A 22,796-nucleotide genomic window follows, 5' to 3' on the forward strand; every position below is an offset into this window, starting at 1 on the left:
CACAGTAAGTGAAGCTTGATTTAAAGAACTTACACTGATTACATCATGCTTTGAGCCCATAATCGTCTAATATTTTTCAGAGTGTTTTGAGATTTTAGAGTTTTTTTTGTCATCCATACCAGTAACAATGATGTCATCCAAGTAACACTAAGTGCCTGGACAGCCTTGCAGCACCTGATCCATAGCTTTCTGCCTGAGTGCAGGTGCAGATGCTACTCCAAAATTAAGCCGATTATAGCAATAAAGCCCTTTGTGTGTGTGTTGATGGTGAGAAACACTTTGGATTCTTCTTCTATCTCCATCTGTAGGTATACCTCAGCTAAATACACTTCGCTGAAGTGTTTCTCTCCAGAATGGTTTTCGAAGATATCCTCTATCCTGGACATAGGTTATTGATTTGCTTTCAGTATTGGGTTGATGTTGACCCTAACATCACCACAGACACAATTTGCTTGGCTGCTGGTATCACTGGTGTTGCTCATGGGTTTCATTCAACCTTGGAAAGAATTCCTTCAACCTCCATGCAATCTTGCTCACTGGCTACTTTATCATGGATGGCATAAGGAACTAGAAAGGCTTTATAAAACTTAGATGGGATATTTTCATTCAACACTGTTTTGCCCTTGTTATGTTTTGAGTTTTCCAGTGCCATCCATGAATACTGCTGTGAATCATCTAATACCTTTTTTGATTCACTTGCAGTTGACTATTGCAGGGGATGTGGTACGCAGATGGTGGATGGACCTCCAGTCAAGTTGTAGTTGTCTGAGCCACTCACGACCCCACAATGCTGGCTTTCCAGATTTTACCACATACAAGCTCAATGTGGATTGTTGGTTGTTGTATTTCACTGTTACAAATGTCATTTTCACAGGAGTTATCTGGTATAAATTCATAGTTGGGTATCTGCAGGCTTTAGTTCAGTATCTTTGAAATGCTGTACAAACTCATTTTGTGGAGTGACTGAAGCAGTCGAGCCAGTGTCCAATTCCATTTTTAATTAACTTGCCATTCAGCTATAGTGTAAGCCATATTACTTGGCTCTTGTCAGTTTTCACATTGTAACTCACAAGACTACACAGTCCTGTGTCACTCTTGTCATTATCAGATTTTTCATCAACAGCATTCTGATTAGTGCTCTTTCTGAAATTGCATCTTGCCATTTTGTCTTTATCTCTATGCTGTTTAGTCCATTTATTTTTGTCTGCCTGACATGCTCTTTGTATGTGTCCTACTTTTGGCGTTTTCTGCAATTTTCACCTTTAAATCTGCATTGGTCTGGTGTATATGAGCCCCTGACACAACAGTAACACAATTTGTTCTGCCAGGCTGGTTTCTCTTTAGATGTTGCAATCTTGTTCATTCTCTCCTTCATTCCTGATTGCAATTCAATTTTATGTCTGTTTGCACTTTCTATTGATACAGCAAATTCAACTGCTATTTTAAATGTAAATTGTGCCTCAGTTAAGAGCCGTTTTTGAATGTTTTCTTCTAAGATTCCACAAACTAACCGATCACTCTCAGTGCAATATTAAGCCCATTACTGAACTGAAACTGTTCAGACAACTTTTTCAATTCAGCTATGTATGCTGAAATGGACTCCCCTTCCTTTTGATTCCACTTATGAAGCCTGAAACATTCTGCAATGAACAATAGTTTCAGTTCTAACTGTTCCTTTCGCAGTATCAACAAAGCTCACTTTGGCTGGTTTGATTGGAGCAGTAAAACTTTTAAGCAAATTGTATGCCTTTAAACCCAAAGCACGCACAAAATTGGCACTTTATTTTCATTGGCTATTTGATTTACTTTAAAATACTGTTCAAATTGCTCAGTACAAAATACCTAGTTATCTCTTGTGCAATCAAATATGTCTATATTTCTGATGTAGCAAATCATTTCTGCTTTTTTAAATTCATGATTATTAACACCTGTTACTCACTGTTTATGAACCTGTGAATTTCATCCATTTTCTGCTTTTTTAAAAAAAAAACCTGACTGTATCTGTTCTTTCCCAAAGAAGCACATGCTGCACTGTTTTTTTAACTTGAATGTTTCACAGTGTTTTTTTTAAACTCAAGTGTCTTGCTGCACGTCTTGGGTTCCTGTAAAATGTCCTCTTCGCCACAATACTTCAAAAGCTAAAAACTAGTTGAAAGGAAAACAAGCAGCCTGGGGTAATTTGTGTACCTTTTTAGTTTTACTTTTAGTGAAATGCACGTGTATGATATGGTAGCGTAATGACATATGCAAATCAAGTATTTTTTTACATATAACCTGTAGTGAATCACTTAAACATACAGGAATACTTAATCAAAAAACATATTTACAATATTACTCAAATATTAAATACACAACTCTTAGTCTGCGCATTTTTTTTAAACTGCCCTGCTGTCTTAAACACATGTCCTCTGTATTTGACATTTCTACCCTGGGAGAAAGATCCTGACTGCCTACCATGATCCCATCCACCCTTACCAATTTTTAAGCATGCACCATTGAAAGCATCTTATCTAGATACAACTTGGCTTGGTATAACAACTGCATTGCTCATGACTGCAGAGGGTTGTGGACACAGCTCAGCACATCACAGTATCCAGCTTCCCCTCCATGGACTTGGACTATATTTCTCATTGCCTCAGTAAAGCAGTCAGTTTAATTCAAGACCCCACCCAACCCATCTCCCTGTCCCATCGGGCAGAAGGAACAAAAGCCTGAACACACATATCAAAAGGTTCAAGGTCAGCTTCTACTTGTAGTATTGGCTGAACTACCACGGAGATTGGTTGCAGTTCGTAGCTCCACCTATCTGGTTTGCTTTTCTCTCAAGATCTTCAAAGCAGGTGGAAGGGAACATTTAGATTCTGACTACGGTACATGTGACAATAATAAACTAATTCTAATTCTAAACATATCTATGAAGAAAAAGGGGAATGGATGAAATGTTTAAAGTTGTAGTAGATACAGAGAAAATACCTACTTCGAATTAAAATCTGTACTTGTGTTGAAAAATATTAATTTCATCAGTTATGGCCACCAATTCTCAAGTGTTATTATTGCACTAGGTAGATCCATAGTCTCCAGGTATTTGTCCTAGATGATAACATTGTGTAATTTATTAACTCTCTCATTATGATAGTGGTTTTGGGTGTCATCTTTGGAATGTATTTTTTGTTTCTTTAATATAGACTTACAACCTCATCCAATTACTGCTTTCTTTGGACTACCAATGATAGACTCAAATAATTTAACCTCTTTATCACGAAGGATGATTGCATTTCTTACTTTAATAGCTAGAAGGTCCATTTTGTTGAATTGGAAAGAGATTAACCCTCCTACAGTGTTTCATTGGTTTTCACAAACTATGGTGTGTTTGAATCTGGAGAAAATTAGAAGTGCAGTTTATGACCCTTCTATTAAGTTTGAAAAAATTTGGAGGCCATTTATTCAGCATTTTCATTTGATGTAATTTGATCATTTCCAAACTTGTTTGATTTCTCTGTACTGTTGTTGGAGGGGAATGGAATCGTCGACGCTGAGGTTTTCTTCTTTTCCATTTTTAAGTTGTTAGTTTTGCCCAAGTCTTTTAGTTTAGTTTAGTTGTTTTTTTTTCTTTTGGGATGGGTTTTTTTTCTCTTTTTCTCTCTTTTTTCTTTTTTTTCGCTTTATATTATCCGTGATCAGTTCTACATGTATGGGAGTTTTGGTAATTTCCACTATTTGGTTTTGCAATTACTCTTTTTTTAATTGTAACAATGCATCTCATATTATCTGTATTATTGCTATGTTTTGTTTCTATATTTTGAAATTAATAAAAAGATTGAAAAAGAAAGAAAGACAAATACTTTTCCCTCACTGAGTTCCTCCAGCAGTTTGATTTTTACAGTTTGCTTAACTGTGAGCTTGACATGGTGCTTACTGTAGCTAATCCACTCATAGTTGTTGTTCTTATTCCTTTTGCATCCTTGTGGCACATGGGGCACCAACTTTGCCGATTCTTTAGCATTCATTTTTTTACAAGGCCAAGCTGCTAGTTCAATGCTCAACCCGGCACGGATGGAAAGCGTGCAAGGAGCTGGCCGGATTTGAATCTGACATCACTTGTCTTGAAGATCAGTGCGGATGCCACTATCCCACTGGCTGGCAATCCACTCATAGTTTTTTGCATTAAAATTAGCATCTTTAATAAATATCATGTGCTTTATTGCACAGACTACAAACATTTGACGTGCATTTAAAGTTCAGAGAATTTAATACATAGCTCATACTAAAGAGGCTTGACTCACGCAGCATGTGTTTGCAATCCATAGTGCTTTCTTCCTACTCAATTGTTACTTGGATCTCACAGAGACAGTAGAACCTCTTATAGTGTTCCTTTCCACTGCTATTTCACCCATTCGCTTTCTCAGTCCGTCTACTTTCTTAATTTTTTTAATAGTTCAGCTGGACTATAAAACTGATGAAAATCAGAGAAAGAACCTGCATTCTACTATCCTGTGGCAACTAAGCAGGGCATGATTGGATGTTTGTGTGTTTTGTTCTCAAAAACACAGATGGCATTGAATTTATATAATGCATCAATTGTAGCTTTGAAACTGTTCATAATATATATGTTTAGGGTGTCAATAAACATTCAGTAAGACCGATTTCTTTAAACCTGTGTTTATATTACACTCCATTTCGACTACTGCTGGGAGTCTCACACTTCAGGGCTTTACTACACTCAATCTATATTTGAGTTATAAGAAATTTTCTAATTTTGCATTCTCCATTGGGGGTCTCAGCCGCCAGGAGCATGCAAGTAGAAGACAGAACCTTTGTACATTTTGACAGAGTATAGTTCTGTACTGGAAGCAAAGCTTTGAAGAGCACCATTCTGTATTTTCACCTTTCTCTTGCAAATGTTTATAATAATGAAAAAAATGGTAATGTTAGTACAACCTTCTACTTTAATTATGCCACCAGCCATCTTTGTTTAATGATTCAGTCATGTTTCGGCATGCAATGAGATCTAAATTTACTTTCTCTCTACAGCAATTTTAATAAACATAATTTTGACATCTTGCTTGGATTTCAATTACCTAGGTAGACGTGTTTTCATCTTATTAATACTGACCCAGCTCTAATAATTTATTTTTACCTTGGAGTCTATATTCTTTTGCATAGCTGCTCAATGCATATAATGCTTCTGTTTTGAAGATGTTTCCCCAATGATACGTGCTGTACTAGTGTCTGTAAAAATGAACTACATCAAGTCCAGAAATGGCCTTTCCTCTATTTGACAAATGGCGTACTGATTATAAAAGTTCTGCTGCTACCTAATGAACTTCAGGAAGTCCTCCCCCTCTTTACCTCTTATATTATTGATTTCCCAATCTATATCGGGAAGTTGAAGTTCCCTCTTGTTGCTCCTGTATGGCTATGGTGCATCTCTACTATTTCTTGAATACTTCTGAAATATTATTTGAAATATGAGGACTGAGTGTCCTCATAATCTAATCTAAAAATATTATTATACCATGATTAACTTTTTATTCTAGACAGGTAAATTCTGTCCTTCATTGTCACATAAGATCCATCCTCTCCAGCACAGCATCATTGTTCTGAATCTTACTTTACCTTCCTTAAACAGCTTATTTTCAGAAATATTTAGAGCTAATTTCAGGACTGTTTGTGTCATAATATCATACCCCACACAGTTTACCTCCACTTGAAACCGGCCAACCTTGTTTACTATACCTCATGTATATGCATGCATAGAGGAATGGGCTCCACCAGGTTTCAAATGCCCAAGACACGCTGTACGAAGAGCATACTAAAAGCTTTTAATGACGGCGCCCCCACGACTCCACTAGGAGTTAAGGACGCGCGCACGCACATGCACACACACACACACACACACGCACACAATAAATCAATCTTGATGTTCGTCCTACACCCCTCTTTATCTAAAAACTTGCTATTTCTGGTTCTCATGTTGGTTTTATCCCCTACTTCTTATTGCAACTGCTTATCTCTTCTCTTCAATGCTACATTCATGTGTATATAGCCCTATGCTGTTAGTTTTAACTTCTTTCCCTTCCCCTTGCACACTACATCACACCAGTGCACCTTCCTGCAGGACACTACTTTTTTCAGATATAATCCATTCAATCTGTACCATTCTCAGCTCCATAGAATCATTCCTGATTCCCAAGAAGGTGACTGCCCTTCCCCGTCACCATCTTTCTACCCACTCATTTATCTGTGTTATCCTCTTATTTCATCATCATTTGTTCATGATTCAGAGTGATCCAGAGACTACCACCTTTGAATTACTGCTTCTGAATCTCTTTTAATACCCTTTATGGTCGGCATGCCAGATAAATATGGACTATGAATCAGTTTGTTTTTGCTTTTACTCTCTCCTCCATAATATTTTTGCAGCCACCCAGTAATACTCATGATGCTGGCATCAGAGGTTATTCAGCCTGCCAGCTATCAGGACTATTCTTTGTTTTGGACTTGTCAGTCTATGTTTGTGCATTGTAAGATTAAAGATCACATTGTGGAAGCGGATGAGGGTAGCTGGCTATTGTAGGAGGTGGATTATGAAGGCATACAGGAGTGAGATCTGTCAACTAGTGGAGTGGTGTCGCAGCAACAACCTCGCACTCAACGTCAGTAAGACAAAATAGCTGATTGTGGACTTCAGGAAGGGTAAGACGAAGGAACATATACTAATCCTCATAAAGGGATCAGAAGTGTAAAGATTAAGCAGCTTCAAGCCCCTGGGTGTCACGATCTCTGAGGATCTAACCTGGTCCCAACATATCGATGTAGATATAAAGAAGGCAAGACAGCGGCTATACTTTATTAGGAGTTTGAAGAAATTTGGCATGTCAACAAATACACTCAAAAACTTCTATAGTTGTACCAGGAAGAGCATTCTGACAGGCTGCATCACTGTCTGGTATGGAGGGGCTACTGCACAGGACCGAAAGATGCTGCAGAAGGTTGTAAATCTAGTCAGCTCCATCTTGGGTACTAGCCTACAAAGTACCTGGGACATCTTCAGGGAGCTGTGTCTGAGGAAGGCAGCGTCCATTATTGACCTCCGGCACCCAGGGCATGCCCTTTTCTCACTGTTACCATCAGGCAGGAGGTACAGAAGCCTGAAGGCACACACTCAGCGATTCAGGAATAGCTTCTACCCCTCTGCCATCTGATTCCTAAATGGACATTGAATCTTTGGACACTACCTCACTTTTTTTTTAACGTACAGTATTTCTGTTTTTACATGTTTTTTTAATCAATTCAATATAAGTAATTTATTTACTTGTTTATTTATTTATTTATTTGTTTTCCTCTCTGCTAGATTATGTATTGCGTTGCACTGCTGCTGCTAAGTTAACAAATTTCACAGCACATGTGGGTGATAATAAACCTGATTCTGATGAATTACTTTTGCTTCTTTTTTTTGTAATTTATTTTTTATTGAGTTTCATTATCAAACAAACATTTTCATAAGATGTATTTCAGATACTGTACATATATATCATATAATCATATTTGTGACAAATCTCCACTTAATATTTATCTGAGGTATACACTTATAGAAAGAAGAGGAAAGAAAGAACAATCGAAAGAAGAAAACTATGTACAGAGTAGGGAGTGATTTTTTTTACAACATATTCATTGCTTGTGAGAATAAAATCAGGCCTATGAGGTGTTATGTGGTTAAGTCTTTTTTTCCAGTATGAATAAAATTGTTCCAACTTATGATTAACAGATGTTGTTCTCTTCTCCATTTTGTAAATGTCCATTGTAATTTCCATCCATACATTTACAGTTGGGCTCACCTGAGATAACCATTTCCTGGTAAGGGTCTTTTTACCAGCCACCAGCAGTACATTCGTTAAATATTTATGTGTATCTCTTTTTAATCATTCTTGAGGTATATACCCAAAATATATGGTCTTACTCTCTAATCATTGAAATTTGCAAAATATAACTTAATCGATCTACTCCCTGAACAAATAAGAAACAAGAAAAGTGAATAATAAGGAAAAAGGTAATGAAGGTGTGGTTCCAAGGCTGGGGTCTCTAGATGACCCTGGTTGGGCTAGAAGAAAGGTCTAGCCGTGGGGGATAGCCCCTCCTACCTGTGAGTTGAGGGCCCCCGCTGTAGTACCTATAAAAGTAAGTTTTTAAAAAACTATGTCCATTACATGGAAATGATTTCCCTGTGTATTCCTCCCATGTATATATTCTCATTTAGGTGGGGGAAAAGGAATGAATAAATGATTTTTTTAAAAAAATTGAGTAATATAAAATCCACATTATAACACGTATTTCTCAAAATCGGTATATCACTGTCTATTTTTGCTTCCGTTTAGTTATCAGCACTTTTAAAGTTAGCCAAACCTTATGGCTCTTCTGGAGGAGGTGAGGGCTGCCCTCGGAGAACTGACAGTCTCTTCCTAATATCCTTCTCTCGTCCTGCTCCCATCCCCTGCTTTCTAGGTTCTCTTACTATTTCCCAAGCAGCTCAGGACAACCGCTCAGCTAGAGTTTCCCTTGGTTGACCACGCTAATGGACAATCCTCTATTGTTCATGTCTGTAGTCGCCTCCTCCACCGTCTGGTACAGTTGCATCCGTTCTTGGTAAAATACCCTCAGTTTAGCAGGGTACGGGGTTTGGAATTTAATCTTTTCTTCTTTAATATTCGTTTCGCTTCGGAATATTCCTTCCATTTCTGTAGGACCACCGGGGGGTAATCATGATCGAAGTATATTAACTTCCCGTTCCAAAACACCCTCTTCTTACCCCAGGCCCTTCGTAGAATCTTCGCCTTGCTCTTGAATTGAAGGACTTTAAGTACAATGGAGCGCGGTTTACCTTCTCTGTCTCCGGGAGGCTGCTGGACGAGCGAATGATGCGCCCTTTCAATTTCAATCTCCGTAGTCTGTGGAATCTGCAGCGCTTCCCGCAGCAGCTTGTCTACAAAGTCCATCATCGACAATCCCTCCGCTCCTTTGGGAACATTATAAATCCTGATATTTTTCCATTGCGATCTTCCCTCCTGGTCAAGCAATTTACTTTCCTGTTGATTTAATATTTTTATCATCTTACTTAATATCTGTTCCACGTTTTGCACTCGGTCTTCTACCTTTTCAAGTCTCTGCCACCGCTATTTTCTGATTGACGTTGGCGAGCTCTGACTTTATATCATTGAGTTGCTGTTTTATATTTTTTTGGACTTCCCCATCTCCTCCAGAATCCTTATCATATTTGCCGCTTCGCCTGCACCAGACCCAGCATCAGCCTCGCCACCACGCGCACGTGTAGGAGAGCCGCGCACTGTACCTCTCTCTTCCATAGGCTCCGCAGTGGTGCTTTTTTATCTCCATTCTTTCTCCCCATTCCTGCCCCCCTTATCAATTCAGATATTTTGGATAGATCTTATATTTGATGGATTAACGGGGCAAAGTGTGCGTTTTTCCGGAGGAGCTGTTGATTTAAGCTGCCATTCTGAATGATGACATCACCAGAACCCCCTTACTTTTACTTCTTGTACCCCGAAAAACAATCCAGTAAACACATTCATGGATCCATTCCATCTGTATCTGCTGGTGTTTTTGAAACCCAGAATTTCAGGCCTTTATGTCTTTCGGTTAATGCAGTGGACCATAGCTTACTTAAAATGTTTGAATTTAATCACTGGATCTGATTCGGATCCTTTACCGGAGAGTAAGTTAATAAAAAAAGGGTTACTTAGTTGCATTCTGGATATCTTCGGACTGTAATGGGCACAAACAGAATGTCTCACATTTTCCTTACACACCATTTATACATGTGGGTATGTGATAGTTGTTGCTACTTCAGCAAAAACCAGCCTGGGAAGGTCAAGTTTTGCTGCAGCTGGCAAACATTGAGATTGTGTGCATTTGCTATATGTTCATTGCTCAGGTTAGTCGTGCCATTTTGAGATTGACATCTCATTTATTTAGTAACTCACTTTTTCTTGCCTGTGTTAAAACTTTTCAAAACAAAATGTTTTGAAATTGTGTCATATACCTATTATACTGCCATAAAATTTAACGATCATTTCCTCCTCCTCCTCTTGTCAGACAATATTAAGAGTGCAGTTTTTATAGTTGAGATAATGGATGCATGACACAGTTTTCCAACTATACTATAAGAAGAACAGACAAAAGAAATAAACAGCCAAGTGACTTCGAGCAAATACAAATTCTATCAGTGCTCTCTTGTTTAAGACCCACAGGTGAATTTTTACATGATCTTTCAAATTTAGGTTTGCTATTTTCCACAACAATTTTATAATTGATGTGACAATGACTTGAAAAGTACTTGTCCTTTGTGATAACTGTTGAAAATACATGCCAAAAAAATCCTGTTGCACACTTTAATTACAAATTGTGTGCATTGCTGCAATATATTGTAGTCAGTAACATTGTGTATAAATTAATTTGTGTAATTTTAAGTGCTACTATAATCTTGTGATATTAGTGATATAATGAGCAAATATATATAGGCTCTTGAGAAATGTACACATAGAAATAAAATCAACATAATAATTTAATACTCAATTTTCTAAATAATTTCTTTGTATATCAATACTAAAAGTTAGTTAACCATTGAATTTATTGGATTTTCTTTTTCAATCATAAAGTAAAATTTAAAGGGGGAGACATATAAAGTCCTAAAATTATTTTATCTTTACATTAACTTAATTTTCTTTCTAATGTATCTGCCACAGTATTACACAATTACAGCCTTCAAATGAAGCAAGAATTCAAGGAAGAAGGAGATAATAGAACCAGGACATACAAAAGATTTCTGCATTTTTGGTGGTGATTTATGCACTGTCACTGGCCACAGAAGTAGTACATGAAGATTGGAGGGTGGAATATGTTGTTCCTTTGTTCAAGGATAATAGAGATAATCTTGGGACTATAGACCAGTGAGTTTTGAATTAGTGGTGGGAAAACTGTTAGAGAAGATTCTTAGAACGCAATTTATGAGCATTTGTATAAGCATTGTCTGATTAGGGATAGTCACCATTGCTTTGTCAAGGGCAGGTCATCCAGAAGGATAAGATGAAGGAACACATACCAATCGTTGTAGAGGGATCAGAAGTGGAGAGAGTGAGCAATTTCAAGTTCCTGGGTATCAAAATCTCTGAAGATCTAACCTTGGCTCAACATATCGATGCAGTTATAAAGAAGGCAAGTTTTCAGCTATACTTTATTAGGAGTTTGAAGAGATTCAGTATGTCAACAAATGCACTCAAAAACTTCTATAGATGTACCATAGAGAGCATTCTGACAGGCTGCATCACTGCCTCGTATGGGTGGGCTACTGCAGAGGTCCGAAAGAAGCTGCAGAGGGTTGTAAATTTAGTCAGCTCCATCTTGGGTACTAGCAAACAAAGTACCCAGGACATCTTCAGGGGGCGTTGTCTCAAAAAGGCAGCATCCATTATTAAGGATGTCCAGCACCCACGGCATGCCCTTTTCTCACTGTTATCATCCGATAGGAGGTACAGAGGCGTGAAGGCACACACTCAGCGATTCAGGAACAGCTTCTTCCCCTCTGCCATCCAATTCCCAAATGGACAGTGAATCTTTGGACACTACCTCACTTTTTTTAATATATAGTGTTTCTGTTTTTTACACGTTTTTAATCTATTCAATATACATATACTGGATAAAGAATATTTAATAAGATTTGCTTAATTATTTATTTATTATTTTTTAACTTCAATATTATGTATTGCATTGAACTGCTGCTGCTAAGTTAACAAATTTCACGTCACATGTCGGTGATAATAAACTTGATTCTGATTCATACCTCACAACCCTGATTGAGTTCTTCGAGGAAATAACAAAATAAGTTGAATGAGATAGAGCAGTGTACTGTTCGTATATGGATTTTAGTAAAGCGTTTGACAAGGTTCCTCATGGTAGTTTCATTTAGAAAATTGGGAGGATGGGATCCACAGAAACTTGACTGCAGGGATTCAGAATTTGCTTGCCCAGTGAAGGCAGAGGGTGGTGGTAGATGGAATGTATTAACATAGAAAATGTACAGCACAATACAGGCCCTTTGGCCCACAATGCTGTGCCGAACATGTAGTACTTATTTTAGAAATTACCGAGGGTAACCCTTAACCCTCTACTTTTCTAAGCTCCATGTACCCCTGACATCTCCTCTGTACCTGCTTTCAAGCACCTTAAAACTGTGCCATCTCGTGTTAGCCATTTCAGCCCTGGGAAAAAATTTTTGACCTCTCATCCTCCGTCGCTCTGAGGAGAAAAGGCCAAGTTCACTCAACCTATTCTCAGAAGGCATGCTCCCCAATCTAGGCAACATTCTTGTAAATCTCCTCTGCACCCTTTCTATAGTTTCCACATCCTTCCTATAGTGAAGTGATTAGAACTGAGTACAGTACTCCAGTTGGGGTCTGAACAGTGTCCTATATAGCGGTAACATTACCTCTGCGCTCTTGAGCTCAATCACACAGTTGACGAAGACCAATACACTGTATGCCTTCTTAATCACACAGTCAATCTGTGCAGCAGCTTTGAGTGTCCTATGGACTTGGACTCCAGGAACCCTCTGATCCTCCACACTGTCAAGAGTCTTACCATTAATACTATATTCTGCCATCATATTTGACCTACCAAGATGAACCACCTCATACTTATCTAGGTTGAACTCTATCTGCCACTTCTCACCTGGTTTTTCATCCTATGGATATCCCACTGTAACCTCTGACAGTCCTTCACACTATCCACAACACCCCCAACTTTTGTGTCATCAGCAAATTTACTAATCCATCTCTCCACTTCTTTATCCAGGTCATTTATAAAAAATCACAAAGAAAAGGGGTCCCAGAACAGATCCTTGAGGCACACCACTGGTCACTGACCTCCATGCAGAATATGACCCGTCTACAACCACTCTTTGCCTTCTGTGGGCAAGCCAATTCTGATCCACAAAGCAAGGTCCCCTTGGATCCCATGGCTCCTTACTTTCTCAATAAGCCTTGCATGGGGTACCTTATCAAATGCCTTGCTGAAATCCATATACACTACATCTACTGCACTACTTTCATTAATGTGTTTAGTCACATCCTCAAAATAATCAACCAGGTTCATAAGGCACGACCTGCCTTTGACAAAGCTGTGCTGACTATTCCTAATCATATTATGCCTCTCCAAATGTTCATAAATCCTGCCTCTCAGGATCTTCTCCATCAACTTACCAACCACTGAAATAAGAATCACTGGTCTATAATTTCCTGGGCAATCTCTACTCCCTTTCTTGAATAAGGGAACAACATCTGCAACCCTCTAATCCTCCGGAACCTCTCCCATCCCCATTGATCATGCAAAGATCATTGCCAGAGGCTCAGCAATCTCCTCCCTCACCTCCCACAGTACCCAGGGTATATTTCATCCAGTCCCGGTGACTTATCCTAAACACAAAATAATCTGCAGCTGCTGGGGTCAAAGCAACACTCACAACACTCTGGAAGAACTCAGCAGGTCGGGCAGCATCCGTGGAAACGATCAGTCGACGTTTCGGGCCGGAACCCTTCGTCAGGACTGAAGAGGGAATGGGCAGAGGCCCTATATAGAAGGTGGGGGGAGGGTGAGAAGGAGAAGGCTGGTAGGTTCCAGGTGAAAAACCAGTAAGGAGAAAGATAAAGGGGTGGGGGAGGGGAAGCAGGGAGGTGATAGGCAGGAAAGGGGAAGAAGGAATAGGGGAAAACACAATGGGTAGTAGAAGGAGGCGGAACCATGAGGGAGGCGATAGGCAGCTGGGGGAGGGGGCAGAGTGACATAGGGATAGGGGAAGGGAGGGGGAGGGAATTACCGGAAGTTGGAGAATTCTATGTTCATACCAAGGGGCTGGAGACTACCTAGACGGTATATGAGGTGTTGCTCCTCCAACCTGAGTTTAGTCTCATCATATACCTCATATACCATCTAGGTAGTCTCCAGCCCCTTGGTATGAACATAGAGTTCTCCAACTTCCGGTAATTCCCTCCCCCTCCCTTCCTCCATCCCTATGTCACTCTGCCCCCTCCCCCAGCTGCCTATCACCTTCCTCATGGTTCCGCCTCCTTCGACTACCCATTGTGTTTTCCCCTATTCCTTCTTCACCTTTCCTGCCTATCTCCTCCCTGCTTCCCCTCCCCCACCCCTTTATTTTTCCCCTTACTGGTTTTTCACCTGGAACCTACCAGCCTTCTCCTTCCCACCCTCCCCCCACCTTCTTTATAGGGCCTCTACCCCTTCCCTCTACAGTCCTGACGAAGGGTTCTGGCCCGAAACGTCGACTGGTTGTTTCCACGGCTGCTGCCCAACCTGCTGAGTTCCTCCAGCGTGTTGTGAGTGTTCTGGTGACTTATCTAACTTGATGCTTTCCAAAAGTTCCAGTACATCCTTTTTCTTAATGTCTTATATGCTGAAGCTTTTCAGTCTGCTGCAAGTCATCTCTACAATCGCCAAGGTCCTTTTCTGTAGTGAATACTGAAGCAAAATTTTGCCTGGAAATCAGTGGACAACAGTTTTCCACAGGGATCTGGGGATCTGTTCTGGAAGTTTAATAAAAAGATTTAGATGAGCAATTGGAAGTGGGGGGGGCGTGGTTTGTAGATTTGCAGATGAAGATCGGTGGTATTGTAAATAGTGTAGAAGGTGTTGTAGGTTACTATGAAACATTGATGGAGTCCAGATTTGTGCTGAGAAGTGGCAAATGGAATTCAATCTAAAGAAGTGTGAAGTGGTTCACTTTGGAAGGTTGAACTTCATCTGTATAATTTTCAATAACTGAAGGCAAGCAGTGTTTTGGAATGTGAATCAGCACAGAGTTCCTTTTATTGCTGCTATCTGTTGCTAAGGGATATACTTTAGAGATCACTCTACTAACGACAAGTGGACTATATCCCCTAATTTTTCTAACTTTAAAACATTTACAGTATTAAGCTGTTCATGCATTGGACTAGTGATAAACTAATATACATACAGTAAACTGCTTTATCTTTCTTTTCTGCAACATCTCAACATGCCTGACTAATATTACCCAGACAGACAAATTTCCAAATTTAGATAGGTTTAAGTATTATCTTATTAATTTGCTGGTTTATTTACAAAATGATACAATGCAGATGTACATTGTAGATGACATGAAGATCAGTGGTGCGGATAGTTTAAGAAGGTTGTCATAGGTTACAAAGGGCTATTGATAGATTGCAGAGCTGGGCTGAGAAATGGCAAATGAAGTTCCATCTGGAAAAGTGTGAAGTGATTCACTTTGGGAGATCAAACTTGAAGGCTGAGTACAAGGTTAATGGCAGGTTTCTTAACGGTATGGATGAACAGAGGGATCTTGAAGTTCAGGTCCACAGATCCCTCAAAGTTGCAGGGCAATTTATAGGGTAGTGAATGTTTATGGTGTGCTGGCCTTCATTAGTCATGGATTGAGTCCAAGACCACAAGATAATGTTGCAACACACATAAAATGCTGGAGGAACTCAGCAGGCCAGGCAGTATCTATGGAAAAGAGTAAAAAGTTGATGTTTTGGGCTGAGACCCTGCACCCCGTACAACTAAAAATAGAATAATTACACTACCAGTCTTATTTTGGACAAAGTAACTCATTGAACCTTTGGAACTGTTGATGTTAGCCACTTACTGGCAGAAAAATGTGATTGTGCTAAATGACGGACAATGGTGTTGTTATTTCATCTCTCGATTCCAGATTTGAGTAGGATCAGTCCCCAAACATCTGTGGAATAGATAAAGAAAATTAACTTAATTTTTTTTTACTTTTTTGTCTGTTAATGTCTTTATTTTTATTGAGTTGTATTTTTCTATCTTTTAAAAGAATTTTGTAAAAGAACTTTAATTGAAAATCAGGATTAATAGTTTACAGATATCAGAGACATTAAAAGTCTTTTGCATGATCTTGGCAACTTTGGCAGTAGGTTCTGCCCTCTGCCTGGTCAGCTGTTAGGGTCATAGAATCAGACAACACAGATGCCTTGAATCTGTACGACCATCAAGCACCAGTTTACACTAATCCTGCCCTCTTTCCAGTTTGTTCTCTCCACATTCCCAACATTCCCCTCACCCCCTACACACTAGAGGCCATTTAGAGTGCCTATACATGTTTTGGATCTGGCAGAAACTGGAGAGAAAACTGTTGCGGTGACAAAGAAAATGTACAAACCCACGCAGACAATGCTAGAGGTCAGAATTGAACCCTGGTTACCGGAGCTGCAAAAGAGTGCTCTACTTGTTACACCACATTATCATCCCTTATTTAGTCCTCCCAGATAAGGCCCAGGTATGGGCAGCAATAGACCATACATGGCAGACCTGGGTAATAAGCAAAATCTGATTTGTTTTGACCCGTTTCTTAAAATGAATTACTTTGAGATCGTGCCAACTTTATTTCTGTTTTTATCAAGCATGTAACTGATCATTTTAGTTTGTCTATAAATCTACTGAGTAATATTGGAGGAAAAAAAAGTATGAGAAATAAGTTCAGTTAACATAGTGTAATAAATGAGAGTAATGTTAGTACTGCCAGTTGGTGACTGAAGGCATGAAGACCATTAAAACTGAACAGATCTGTTATCCCTTTCTTTGCAATACTGCACTGAGAATGTGGATTACAATATTTAAGAACACATCAATCTTAAGGTATTATTGTCATAGAACAGGCCTAATGTGCATGAGAACTTTCCTCAGCAAACTCACAAGATGACGGAGAGCACAGGCTATTGGAGCCCTGTTTTGGGATAGTGCAGGTAATATAGAAATGATGATATTGGCTCTTGTGGTGGAGAGAGAATTATAGGACGGGATGTTGAGATTGGAGTTGGATATGTGGACAAGAGGGAATACCCTTGTGATGGGTTGAAGAAGAGAAGACAAGTTTGGTGGAGGTGGGAAAGACCAGGTAACATGGGAAGAGGCCAGATGATCTGGAATTGAAGTAGAAATGATGGATGACTAGCGGCAAATGCCAAGAGGATAATCAGTGCAGCCTGTATACGGAGGTGGGTAGTGGTTAAGGCCACAATTAACTGTAAAAAGTTAGAGTAACTGAATTGTAGAAGGATATGTACCCTTGTACGCCCTGACTGGATAACTAAGACTATTAAGTACTATAAGTATTCAAGTGCTGCTTGATGTTCTTAAAAGATCAGTAATACTTAATGAATATGCATCAAAATGAGCATTGTTGAACTCCCATTTAAACATCATGCATGCCTAGTAACCTGATCTAAAATTCAGAAGCAGGTCCAAGTGCTCTCAGAACTCATGACTGGATTAAATGATTGGGTTTTTAAATTGATAGAGTACACAGAAAATATTTATACTCCATTGATAAATTTTGGGACTTGCTTCTTTCCCATTCTATTTAAATTTCAATAGTTTAGTGGTTCCATTTAATATCAGAGAAATGTATACAAGTACACCCTGAAATTCTTGTTTTTCACAGACATCCTCGAAAACAGAAGAATGCCCCAAAGAGTAAGTGACAGTACAAACGTTAGAACAGCAAGGTCCCCCCCCCCACACTCCCGTCATGCACAGGCAGCAGCAAAGCAGCGACCCTCCCCTACCCCCGCTTACTTCAGCAAAAAGCATCAGCACCCTCCACCCATCAAATAAACAATAGTAAAGCCCCCAAGAAAAACTATGATCTGCTGTACAACAAAAGCTAATCGTTCACCCCCCAACAATTTGACATACTGCAGGTTCTGTCTCTCCCTCCAATAAAGGGACAGAGAGGTGACACCCTTTCTCAGTGAGAGGGCAGACATAACAAAACAGCTCAGATTTGCGATGATAAAGTGTGCCATGTCACTCTTTTTCCAAGTTCTCTTACTCGAGAATTGGCAACAAACTCTCCCCTACCAACAAGAGAGAGAGAGCGCAGTTCGCTGAGCACAAAGCCCCCGACAGCCAATCCGCTGTTCCCAATGTTCCATTTTTACCCGCGATGCTTTCGTCAGCAGCACTGTTTAGAAATGGCTCGTCCCCAGGGCCGCGAATTCCATAACCCTGTTCTCACAGGGAAGATGCACTTGACTGATATACCTTGAAGGTGTACTTGACTGATAAACCTTTTAGTCAACTGTAATTTTGTGGTTCCAGTTCTCTGGACCCTCTAACTTTGGAGCTTTAAATATTTTAATATCAATTATATCAGAATTCGAATCAGGCTTATTATCGCCATCATTGTCATGAAACTTGTTAACTTAGCAGCAACAGTACAATGCAATACATGATAATATAGAAAGAAAAAATAAATGAATAAGTAAGTAAATCAATTACAGTAGGTATATGTATGTACATACATTAAATAGATTAAAAAGTGGAGAAAATGAAATAATAGATATCTTAAAAAATGTAAGGTAGTGTTCATGGGTTCATTGCCCATTTATAACATCATAAAATATAGGAGCAGGAGCAGGCCATTCGGCCCATCAATTCTGCTCTGCCATTCAATCATAGGCTGATCCAATTCTTCAAGTCATCCCCACTCCCCTGCCTTCCCTCCATACCCTTTGATGCCCTGGCTAATCAAGAAACTATCTATCTCTGCCTTAAATGCACCCAGTGACTTGACCTCCACAGCTGCTCATGGCAACAAATTCCACAGATTTACCACCTTCTGACTGAAGTAATTTCTGTTCTAAGTGAATGTCCTTCAATCCTGAAGTCGTGCCCACTAGTGATAGACTCCCCTACCATGGGAAATAACTTTTCCATATCTAATCTGTTCAGGCCTTTTAACATTCAAAATGTTTCTGTGAGGTTCCCCCTTCATTCCCCTGAACTCCAGGGAATACAGCCCAAGAGCTGCCGGGCATTCCTCATTTTCCTTTTATTCCTGGAATCATTCTCGTGAATCTTCTCTGAACCCTCTCCAATGTCAGTGTATCCTTTTTAAACTAAGGAGCCCAAAACTGCGCACAATACTCCAAGTGTGGTCTCACGAGTGTCTTATAGAGCCTCAACATCACATCCCTGCTCTTATATTCTACACCTCTAGAGATGAGTGCCAACATTGCAATCGCCTTCTTCACCACCTACTCAACCTGGAGGGTAACCTATAGGGTATCCCGCACAAGGACTCCCAAGTTCTTTTACATCTTTGCATTTTGAATTCTCTCCCCATCTAAATAATAGTCTGCCTGTTTATTTCTTCCACCAAAGTGCATGACCATACACTTTCCAACATTGTATTTCCTTTGCTGTTTCTTTACCCTAAACTATCTCGTCTCTGCAGGCTCTCTGTTTCCTCAACACTACCTTCTCCTCCACCTACCTTTGTATACCCATAGTCCAAATCATTGACAAACATTGAAAAAAGCAGCAGTCCCAGCACTGACCCCTGTGGAACTCCAATGGTAACCGGCAGCCAGACAGAATAGGATCCCTTTATTCCCACTCTCTGTTTTCCGCTGATCAGCCAATGCTCCACCCATGCTAGTAACTTCCCTGTAATTCTATGGGCTCTCATCTTGTTAAGCAGCCTCATGTGCGGCACCTTGTCAAAGGCCTTCTGGAAATCCAAGTACACTACATCTACTGCATTGCCTTTGTCTACCCTGTTTGGAATTTCCTCAAAAAATTGCAGTAGGTTAGTCAGGCAGGATTGTCCTTCGGGAAACCATGCTGGCTTTGGCCTATCTCGTCATGTGCCTCCAGGTACTCCGTAATCTCATCCCTAACAGTTGATTCCAACAACTTCCCAACCACTGATGTCAGGCTAACAGGTCTATAGTTTCCTTTTTGCTGCCTCCCACCCTTCTTAAATAGCGGAGTAACTTTTGCAATTTTCCAGTTATCCGGTACTATGCCAGCATCTACCAATTCTTGAAATATCATTGCTAATGCTTCCGCAATCTCTCTAGCTACTTCTGGAAGAACCCGAGGGTGCATTCCATCAGGTCCAGGAGATTTATCCATCCTCAGACCATTAAGCTTCCTGAGCACCTTTTCAGTCGTAATTTTCACTGCACATCCCTGACAGAGAGGCAGAGGTATGGCAGACAGGAAGAAGCTGTTCCTGAATCACTGAGTATGTACCTCCTTCCTGACAATAACAATGAGAAGAGGGCATGTCCTGGGTGATGGGTGTCCTTAATAATGGATGTTGTCTTTCTGAGATACCATTCCTTGAAGATGTCTTGGATACTAAGGAGGCTAGTACCCAAGATGGAGCTGACTGATTTTACAACTTTTTGTAGCTTCTGTTGGTCCTGTGCAGTAGCCCCTCCCCCATACCAGACAGTGATGCAGCCTGTCAGAATGCTCCCCACGGTACATCTACAGAAATTTTTATGTGTTTTAGCTGACAAACTAAACCTCTTTTAATGAAATATAGCCGCTGTCTTGTCTTCTTTATAGCTGCATCAATATGTTGGGACTAGGTTGGATCCTCAGAGATCTTGACACCCAGGAACTTGAAATTGCTCACTCTCTCCACTTCTGTGAGGATTGGGTCATGTTCACTTGTTTTACTTTTTCTGAAGTCCACAATCAGTTGTTTCATTTTACTGACATTGAGTGCAGGGTTGTTGCTTCGACACCTTTCAACTAGCTGGAGTCTCGCTCCTGTATGCCCTCTTGTCTCCAACTGAGATTCTACCAATAATAGTATCATCAGCAAATTTATAGATGGTATTTGAGCTATACCTAGCCACACAGTCATGGGTATATAGGGAATACACCAGTGAGCTAAGCACATACTCTTGAGATGAGCTGGTGTTGATCGTCGGTGGGGAGAAGATATTATCACCAATCCTCACAGATTGTCGTCTTCCAGTTAGAAAGTCAAGGATCCAATTGCAGAGGGATGTAGAGAGGCCCAGGTTCTGTAGCTTATCAATCAGGACTGTGGGAATGATGATATTAAATACTGTGCTATAGTCGATGAACAGCATCCTGACATAGGTGTTTGTATTGTCTAGGTAATCTAAGGCTGTGTGAAGAGCCATTGAGACTGCGTCTGCTATAGACCTATTGTGGTGATAGGCAAATTACAGTGAGTTCAGGTCCTTGCTGAGGCAGGAACTGATTCTAGCCATGAACAACCTCTCAAAAAATATTTCATCACCGGAGATGTGAGAGCTAATGGACGATAGTCATTAAGACAGTTCACACTACTCTTCTTAGGCACTTTTATAATTGTTGCCTTTTTGAAGCAGGTGGGAACTTCTGACCGTGGCTGTGAGGGATTGAAAATGTCCTTGGATACTCCCACCAGTTGGTTGGCATGAATTTTCAGATCCTTACCAGGTACTCCACCAGGGCCTGCTACCTTGTGAGGGTTCACCCTCCTTAAACAGAGCCCAACATCAGCCTCTGAGACAGAGATCACAGGGTCACCGGGTGCAGCAGGGAACTTCACAGCTGTGGTTATATTCTCCCTTTCAAAGCAGGCGTAGAAAACGTTGAGCTCATCTGGTAGTGAAGCATTGCTACCATTCATGCTTTTGGGTTTCTCTTTGTAAGAGTTAATGTCTTGTAAACCCTGCCAGTGTTGCCATACATCTGTTGTTGCCTGCAACCTCATTTGGAATTGCCTCTTTGCTCTTGAAATAGCCCTCTGCAAGTCACTGGTTTTCTTGTACAGACCTGGGTCACCAGATTTAAATGCCACCGATCTAGCCCTCAGCAGATGATATACCTCCTTGTTCATCCATGGTTTTCGATTTGGGAATGTGCAGCAAATTTTCCTATCCACATAGGTTTTAATGAAGTTGAAAACAACTGCAGCATAATCAACTGGATTTGAAGATGAATCCCTGAATATAGTCCAGTCCATGGATTCAAAGCAGTCCTGTAAGTGCTCCTGTACTTCTTGGTCCGTAGTGCTGGTGCTGCAGTCTTCAGTTTCTGCCTATACTCAAAGAGTAGAAGTACCGCCAGGTGATCAGACTTTCCAAAGTGTGGGTGTAGAATAGCATGGTAAATGCTCTTAATTGTAGTGTAACAATGGTCCAGTGTGTTGTCTCCTCTGGCAGTACAAGTTATCTGTTGATGGTAATTATTTAGTGACTTTTTCAGGCTGGCCTGGATAAAATTCCCCAAAATGTTGGTGAAAGCACCAGGGTGTGCCGTTTGGTGCACATTGATCCCATTGCTCAGATCATCTAGAGCCTGTTTGCCACTGGCCTGAGGTGGAATGTACTCCACTACCAAAATGATCGCAGATATCTCCTACAGCAAGTAAAAGGGAATACTTAATTGTGAGATCTTCCAGGCCTGGTGAGCAGAATTAGACAACACTGATACATTAGTGCACCAAGAGGAGTTGATCATGAGGCGTACGCCTAAACTTCTGCTTTTGAGAGGCTCGATAATCCTATCCTGATGGCATATAGTGAACCCATCAATCTGAATTGCTGCATTTGGTACAGAAGGGGTATAACATAAATATAAAGGATATAATGCAATTAATATTAAAATGTGGAATATGTGACGAGGTTGAATTATCATTCATACGGGACCATTAACTTTCTGACAGTTTACATAATGTTGCTTCACATTACTTCAGAGATGGTAATTATTGGTGTCAGCTGTGACTTTTTTGGATCAGAAGGTCGTGTATTTAAGTACAATTTCAGAAATTTGAAAATAAATATCTCAGCTTCCACTCTGGTGTAAATCCAGAGGACCTGGCATGATGCTCAAGACTAGCCCCCAGGAATGAGAATGCTAATAGAACAACACTAAACGGAGTCAGCACACGC

At 40.1% G+C, this 22,796-nt stretch overlaps 1 protein-coding gene across 2 annotated transcripts in view; it reads left to right on the plus strand.

Moving 5' to 3' along the window:
- Positions 1-22,796, plus strand: part of jph2 (junctophilin 2) — a 156,179-nt gene that overhangs the window by 89,256 nt on the left and 44,127 nt on the right. The window lies entirely within an intron of this gene.

This window comes from Mobula birostris, chromosome 2 (genome assembly GCF_030028105.1).
Source record: "Mobula birostris isolate sMobBir1 chromosome 2, sMobBir1.hap1, whole genome shotgun sequence".
Classification (NCBI taxonomy): Eukaryota; Metazoa; Chordata; class Chondrichthyes; order Myliobatiformes; family Myliobatidae; genus Mobula; species Mobula birostris.